Source organism: Diadema antillarum, unplaced genomic scaffold, assembly GCF_040938485.1.
Source record: "Diadema antillarum isolate AM-2024a unplaced genomic scaffold, OU_Dant_1.0 seq00000285_RagTag, whole genome shotgun sequence".
NCBI classification, from domain to species: Eukaryota; Metazoa; Echinodermata; class Echinoidea; order Diadematoida; family Diadematidae; genus Diadema; species Diadema antillarum.
Genome location: NW_027271313.1, coordinates 55,628 through 64,868, shown reverse-complemented (window position 1 = coordinate 64,868; position 9,241 = coordinate 55,628).

The following is a 9,241-nucleotide window of genomic DNA, read 5'->3' as shown; positions in this document are numbered from 1 at the left end:
ACACTTGTATTTGAAGTTTTTACAAAACTGAATTAAAATTACGCACATTAACCATAGTCCTAATGATGGGACAATGCAGGCTCACTCTATCCTAGGCCTGCATGGAACTGAACATTGCAACCATTTTTTTATGCCTCCGCCTGAAGGGTGCCAGTGGCATTTTTTTCTTGTCAAATATGAGATCTTGTAGAATATAAAATTTTTATTCATTCATGAATTTTGTTTGTTATAAAAATATGTTAAGGATTTGAATGATATTTTGCATGAGTCGAGACTTTACCATGTTGCGTGTTATGTCAGCTGAGCATGCTAAATCAGAGGGCACAAAAATGCATTGCACAATGTCGGCGCTGAAACTGCAAAGTGCTTTTAAAGTGTGAGTACATGTATTTTTTCTAACAATTCAATATTTTTTCCATAGTCTGTTGTTGTTTTGCTTTTATGAATAAGTCTTCTCAAATACAGTGTATGCAGTCTTCCTCATGGAGACAATGTTATTGTTTCTACTGAAAAGGATAACTTGAGTGCCGTGTTTGTACAGTAGCTGGGCACACAAATTGCCATGTATGTAAATTCATTTGTGTTGAAATGGTACAACTTTAGTGATAAATGTAATGACAAACCAGGCAAGCATAATATTTGGGCCAGGTGATGTTGTTCAGAACCAGTTTCCATGGCAATGAATGGCTATGATATCACACTTTGGTAATCCATAGTTAGTGCCTGTTACTTAACATCAAAATTTGCCTAGCTACATATTCCGCTAAATTTAATATCTATGTAGATGCAAGAGGAATACAAGCTTCAATTTACATCACAATACATCAACAGTACACTATTAGTCTCAGCACCAGTCAAGTGACAAACATCTTAAACTTGAGTGTTTGTACCTTTATTGATCCATGCATGTGACTTGGTACAACAGATCGTTCAACTTGCTCAATAGAGCTCTGTGCTTCCTTTACAGCTTAGCTCTGACCAATATAAGCCTGCTACGTCTTGGACCATATGTGCTTATGTGGCAATAATTCAAGCTTTAACTTGTTTAATGAACGATACTTTCTACAGTTTTCAAAATACACCAGACTTTTTTTCTAGATATTTGCCTTGTGTTTCTGTTTTGATAAAATTACATAGTTTTCATGACTTTTGTTAAAGTTCCTAGAGCAAGAAAGCAAGGGAGGAGTAGAACACGTGATGTGATAATCTGAGGACTCGGATGGCATATTGTTTTACCTTCAGTTGAAATCTGCTAAACATTTGTTTATGGACCATGTGATATTTTGAAATGATCTGCATTAATGCATTGACAGGTTAAAGTCATCATTCCTCACTATTCGTTTTGAAGCCCAGCATTTGTGGAATATGAAAATAGTGCCTTCATGTGTGTGCCAATGTGAAATTTTGTATCAATTTATTTTGACTGACTTAGTAGATTCCTAAAGATGATGGTGTTTTTTGTTGTTGTTTTTTTTTTTCACAGAACTGTGTATAACTGTGCCTATCAAGTGTATGAGTTGCCAGTCAATATTTGTTTCCAAATATATGTACTGAATGTTAGAGAACTGGTATTTTGTATGCCAGTATTTTCTCATACAGTGTGTTAGGGCCAATGCAAAATACGTACAACGTATTCGAGTACAATGTTATTATGCAGGAGACTGGTCTTGTTACCATCTTCCGAATGATGTGAATGATCAGTCAATTTGTACATTGGTGAGAGTTCTCCTGCGTGGTTTACAGGTTTGTTGGTCTGTTAACTTGCCACACATTTGACAGCGGCAATCTCGTACAGTCGGAGAGACTGCTAATGTATGTAGGCTCAAGACTGTATTTTCAGTCAATTAAATTGGCCTTCAAAATCTATTGTGTACCCTCATTTTCTCTGAATATGAATTGCATCTCTCTCTCTCTCTCTCTCTCTCTCTCTCTCTCTCATTGTGTAATCTACTTTGGGAATTGCTGCTGTTTCTAGCAAGAATTGAGTCGTAATTGTATGATTGCCATGTACTGGAGACATAGACACTAACGGTAGCTTACAAAAGATTATTTAATCCCCCCCCCCCCCCCCCCCCACCATTTGGGGCCATCTAAAAATGTGCTCGTCCCAATGTTTGTTTCTTGCTGATTGTCAGATCTTTTCATCTCAAAGAATATATGTGTCATTACAGTGTACACTGTTACAAAATGAAGAAATTTACTGATGAATATTAAAGATTTGTGAAAGTCTTTTTTTTTTAATTACTTAGATGAACCATGTAAAGGGTCTTTGACTCGGGTATTTATTGCCATTATAATGTATGCACAGCACTGAACTTGTATTTTGAGCCATTTATATGAATGAATGTTTTTAAGAATGTGTAAAAAAAAAAGAGTAATCCACCAATACTGCAAACTATCAATTACAATCTTCCAGCCTGATGTTAAGGCAGCCTTTCTACTTCAAATACTGTGTAAGTATTTTTATAGTGTGTGTGACATAGCTGTTTTTCTGAAATTGAACATTACCAGGTACATGTATTGTGTAACTACTAGATTATTCAGGTACAAATGTACAGTTTGTAATTGTACATCTAGTTATTGTATTTGACACTGCATGTTTTCTACATGATGCAGAGTATACCATACAACAAACTTTGTACTTTTATAATAAATTATTCTTTTCAAATGATATCCCACTGAGTTTGTGTGTACTGTATTTCTTTGTGGTGTACAGAGTTGCCAAGTCTCCCTGTTATCAGGGAGGTGGAAGAACAACCTGGTCCATGCTGTAATATTTCGCGGGAGGCTGCATTTATTAGGAACTTTATAATTCTTAAATTCCAGGCGAGAGATGTGAACCTCCCTGGGAATTACTTGTACTGTACTTCAGATATTGAAATACATGTACTTGGACACATGTGTCCCCCTTACTCCATGGCTCCCTGATTGCTCTCAGGGCTGCATTTTGATGTGACTATTTTGTATGCAGCATTTGCGTGTGCATGTGTGTGTGTGTGTGTGAGCATAGTACCATGTATAAAGATATGGATTATGCATATACAATTGTATATGTAGTACAGTCAACCTTGCCTATGTTGAATCTATTTGGACTGAAGAAATAGCTTTGACTTGGAGAAAATTTGACCTAAGAGGGATTAAAATCGACAGAATGTAAAGAGAAGAGGACTTGAAAAGACCTATGACTTGGGTGATTACAGTGCACTCTTGTCATAACCAACCTATTTATAAGAAAATTCTTGTTACAACAAAGTGAAAATTGGGCTGCAACATTATCCACTCTTTGTTTTTATTTGCTGTTTTTTTTTTTTTTTGTTCGGTTATAACAAAATTTCGATGTAACGAAATAAAGCTTTCAGTCCTGAGGACTTAGTTACAGCAGGAGTCCACTGTATTGACTTGTGCGATTTTTTTAATTGAACAGGTTTTATTAAAAATCGTGTGTGGTAGCCAAAGGCTGAATTTCACATGTTTACACAATCATAATCATAAAAACAGATGTTATGTCAGTACTCTAAAATAAACAATTATATATAGACATTATGACAACAAACAAATCTAACTTTCTTGGCAAAGCTAAAAAGTAAAAAAAAAAAAGTACATGCACAATAATGCCTTTTAGTCATATTAAAAACATTTCGTTGGTCATGTACCAAATCTCAAAACAAATCAGTGAGGGTACCAGTCCCAGCCATACTAAGGTTGCTTTATCAAAAACATAAAGTAAGATAAGAAGTATGCTGTCAACATGGCAACACACTGTTTGACACTGAGAAAAGAAAAAGAATACCATTACAACTAATAATCAAAATTTCACATAAGTAAAATTTACACACTTGCACATCCAGAGCTACCAAGTCTCACGCATTCTGAGTGAGACTCGAGCATTTAGGGGTCGTCTCACGATCTCACGGATGGCACCCATTTTTCTCACGCGTCTAGCAAAGTCTGCAATTTGGGCCCATAATAAGGAGCATGTATATCTCAAAGGATTAAAGTGATAGTTACAATTGAAAGTAGGCCTATTTTCCTTATGTATTTCAAAATGAGTAAAAATTAGATCTAGTCACTTAAGTATGCACAAGCTCCCTACCGTGAGAGGCACATTCGCTCGCCAAGATGGCGAGTCATGAAAATCTCACTCATAAAAATTTTTTTAACTTGGCATCCCTGCACATTACATCAGTCAAATGTGCCAATTTTCAAATGAAATACATGTACATGTACACAATAAGTTGACTCTATCCACAACTTAGAGAGAGAGCAAGAAGAGACTAGGAATGTTTTGTATGTTTTTACAAACCTGACAAAGATTGTCACACACCACCTCATAATTTCAATTTTGAACCATTAGTGTGAGCAATAACCTAGTGCTGTACACTAGAGTACGGTACAATACTTTTTGTGAAAGCGTCCGTCTCAACTACATGTACATACATGTACTTTTTATTGCACAATCTGACAACATATTGTGGGTACATAAAGCCCCGGAGAATTGTCATTCACATGTACAACTCTGTCGCCACGATGGTCTAAAGTAATGTAGTATACACTGTACAGTGTTGTATCTACTAGTAATTTTGTTCATCCAACGAGCTTGAAGCGTCTTCGTGAAACTTTTGTATAAGGTAGATCACTGAAGAGCTGGAGGCCCCACTGTATAAACAATGTGTAGAAATTATACACTTCTGGGATTGACCAAAATGCCAAAACAAAGGAAAAAATGGGAAACTTACTAGAATTTCTTAAACTTGTATATACTATTGTAATAACTATTTGCAGAAATGACATTGAACAGAAGCCAATGAGAGTGAAAATGTCATGAAGCTAGTATACTTCATAAGTACCCTGCAGGTGTCATACACTGTAAAACTAAATGACACGATAATACTAGTATGTGTGCAGATGAAAGTCCAAGGAATTTACAGTAAGGGCATATTATACATTAGTCATTGGTTAATCTTATTCCTTATCAGAATGCAATCGAAGTCGTCAGAAACGTGTAAAAAAAAGAGAAAAGACCTCCATGGCTGTCGAAATGGTTAAATCACAACTTTTATTCTCTGAAGATAACTAAATTAAAAAGCGACAAGTCTACTACGTAGATAACAGTAAATACAATCTTCAGCGATACACGCCAAACAAAACCAAAACCCAAACAACAAGACATTTACGAAGCACCCATTTCACACTTCGCACGGTTGTGTCCGCGCTATCAAGAGTGACTCGTACTCCCTATTAATATTCATGAGCAGTTTGGAGCAACCCAACCGATGTCAGCCCTGAGAAACCTGCATTGTGATTGGCTGAATAATGGGACCTGATAAAGCGTGATTCCAAGCTAATTTTGACTAAAACAATCAAATCATATGAATTCACCTGTAGAATAACGTGTGATATTAGTATTTTTGAAACGAAAATTGTTGTCAAAGCTAGCAGTACTGAAGATGCTCTTCAGTAATTACTTCTTCTATGAATAAATTTGCAAGATAAACGCGAACTGTTGTGCCATGATACAACCAATAATCTAAGCGGTATCACAGAGAGCCGAACAACTGCATATCTGGCGCAACTGCCCAAGAGAGAGGTGACGGGTAAGCAGAATATTACGAAATTCATGATATCTTGTGAAATGACTCGGTTTGTGTGGCCTTTCACTGGATAGGAGTGATTTAATACCACTGTATCGGTGTCTTTTTATAACCATTCGTGCTGTGGTTGAAGTGAAAAAGTCGTATCTGGCACGTAATTTAACGCTCAGGTAAAATGTATTGACCCTCCCAAAATATATTTTTCGACCCGTGTCGCAGCTTTGTCTGCACGTTAATTTTAGCAAATATCGGCCTTGTGTAGGACATATTAGTTGAAAGATTGTTATTAAAAGTATTTAAGGATCAATCTCTTTAAATACAGAGCTCCAGTACTTCGTAAATACCTGTCAGTTTGTGCCTTTTTAGACATATCATTTTTCGTTGTGGGGGAGTTTTGTTTATTTCAAAATGGCGAGCTTGAACGTGCGCGAAAATCGCTCAATGTTGTTATGTTATTTGTTCATGCAATGGGCCGTCGTTGATGTAGATTCTCATTTTTTGCAGAAACAGTCTCGATGTAATCGTGATTACAATTATTTGAATATTGCAACTTCATGAAAGAGCTAAGGTGTTTTCGTCTTGCCCCTCAATGTTCGGTTTACTTCGACCATGTAGTGTCCAAAGCAATAGCGTTGTACAAGGGCCATAGCGGGTCAGCGCATCACGAGAGCGAGAGCCCCCTATTCCGCACAGTGGTAGCAGTTGTTGGTTTCCGTAATCGTGTAGCGCTTGATTAGGCTGTTGAAGGGGTGCGACTAGATCATAGGGGTGCTAAAATGGACCGCCCCGGATAATATCCATTCGAATGGCAGGGGTGCGGGTCAAATTCGTTTGTAGTTCCATGGTTTTAGCAAGCAAGTAAGATAGTGTGGAAACCTCTTCAAAGTTTTTCCACCAACGCCGCAAGGTTGTCAAACTTCATCCCCACTAATCTGCTAGCACCCTGCCAGCTCCACAAGGAGACGGATCGCGGAGCGGACCCGTCGTTTCTTGTCTGCAGGTGGGAGGTGCAGGTGCAGGGGCATCATACACAGCAACGTTGCCAGATTTGGCATTTAAATCATTTGTGATTATTTTTTGTGAATTTTATTGACTCTTTCGACCCCCTCTCGAAGCTCGGGGTATGAGAGTACAAACAAGGAATATAAATAACAATATGACAAACCAGTGAATACAATACTTGAAGATTATTTGAACGACATAAAAGATCTATACAAGTAATACCAGGTATGCATTTTGGCGTAATTTGTGATGCTTCAGCATCTAGATCTAGCATAATTTAGCTCTCTTTAGCGTATTTCTAGCATAATTGCACAGAAACTGAATCTATGTAAGGTGTGTGTATTAGAGTGGTACACTTTGTTTGTTTGCTTGCTTTTCAACCGATTTGGCGAGATAATTGGGAGCCAAGAAAATGTGAAATTTTTTTTTAATGTTTTGTGTGTTTTTTTTATTTTTTTTTGTTTTGTTTTGTTTGTTTGTTTGTTTGTTTGCTTGCTTGTCAGTCAATTTGGCGAGATATACTGGAGCAAAAAAAACTGACCTTTTTTTTTTAAAAATTATTTATTTTGCCAGCCCAATTGCCGGAAAAATTTTTGTTTTTTCCTTTTCCTTCCTTATATGATGTAGCAGAATTTCATGGAAATTTAGCATGATTTAGGGCTGCCTCAACCCTGAAGTACAATCTTGTACTTCCCTAGATGTCATGTTTGTAGGCCTACATGCAAGCCCTATATTTTCTTTTCTTTTCTGAAGTGCCATATGAGCTGATGAGCACCGAAAGGTGGACCAGGGCTTGTGCACTATACAAATATAGCCACTCAACATATTTTCATGAGTTACAATCCCATTTTTCATGCTGGCCACACTACTACACAGACAGACCCCAACAAGAATGACTTTAAGATTTTGTGTTGCTTCAAAAAAATAAAAATCACTGGTCATTAAAACTCTTTATGAAGGTGTTGACCGATGTATGTTGGTGGGGGGGGGGACAAATTACTCGTAAGCATCACCACCACTAGCTAGTATAGGCCTATGTTTCTGGGCCAGCTGCGAGTATTCAGATTTTACCACAAATAGACTTGGCTAATGCATGCACTAACTGTAGGAGCGTGTCCATTATTTCTGTCAACAACAGGAGTGAGTATCTGCATTGAGCGAAGCGCGGGGGGGGGGGGGGGGGGGGGGGGGGGGGGGGGTCCATGCCTAGTGTTTATTACACAATTTTGATTGCATCAAGACTACACTATGTAATCCCCATTCAATTTGTTATGGGAAGATGTTCCTGAAAGATCAGTCATTGTCATTTTTTCCCAACAGATAAGCAAGAATATTTTATATTGTAGAGTTTCCACAATTTTAAGAGACTCTTAGCTTATAGTAGAGCATTCAAATGTATATTAGTAAATAGCTCTAAATTGCCTAGTGTTTATTACACAATTTTGGGTAATCCCCATTCAATTTGTTAATAAGCAAAGTCAAGAATATGACAAATGTGGCTATATTGTAGAGTTTCCACAATTTTAAGAGACTCTTAGCTTATAGTAGAGCCTATTCAAATGTATATAAAATAGTAAATAGCTCTAAATTGTAAGATACAGCCATGGTATCATGTGACCAGCAAAAAGAAAATGAGGAAAACATTTGCATATCATAGCGGGCTTTCCATACAGTGTTTATTATTGGGTGTTTTTTTTTCTCTCTCTCTCTCTCTCTCCTTTTCTGGGAGGCTTGAGAAAATAATTGCTGGGCAGAGTGTGAGATGGGTTACTAGGGTGTGATGCTCGTACTGTAGGCATGAGACATTTATGTTACAATGTAGGTTGCGCCCTATTTAGGAGAGAAACGGTTGTATTGGTTCCCAACTGCAGGAACAGAAAATTATTCTATTACCACCCTTCCCCCCATTAAGAAACAAGAAGAAACAAACAAAACAATGAAAAAAAAAAAACCCAATGAAACAGTTTAATACAGAGAGTACTGATGTGCACTCCAGGGGATAAGTGATATGGACATACAGTATAACATAGCCAACGAGCAAGTGATTGAGATGAAACAAGGATAGAATCTCCTGGTAGTCATGAAATTTAGGACTTTAAAACAGCAATATCAGTCAAAGATTGTAAAGATGTTTCATGAGTTTCATCAAGAACAGAACCTAATAGAGTTATGGAATTTCACATTTTCATTTGAGCGATGATACGAGTAGTAACCACACATACACACACCATACATACATCATTTCATAGAGTTAAATATGAAATGATGATACATATTCAAGAGTCTCCCATTGATCTACACGCAAGTTTTCAGTGTGTGGTCCTTTTGATCTCTTTGATACTCAAAATGAGAAAGAAGTATAGGCCTACTTGTACGATAAGCCTGCTCACACAGGTCTATTTACGTAGGACTTGTTTTTCTTTTGGTTTTTCAAACGTGCAGCAATCATTACTTTCATGCCAAAGGGCTGGTAACTTATCAACCAACAACATTGCCTTTTTTTAATGTACAGATGAATGGGAGAGTGGTATAGGCTCCTATTTATGAGATCATCACTCACTGTTATAAATATACATTGCCGAAGTAGTTCATGAGGGAACGACATGTCAATTTCAGAATGCATTTGGATGCCATGAATGTAGTAGTAC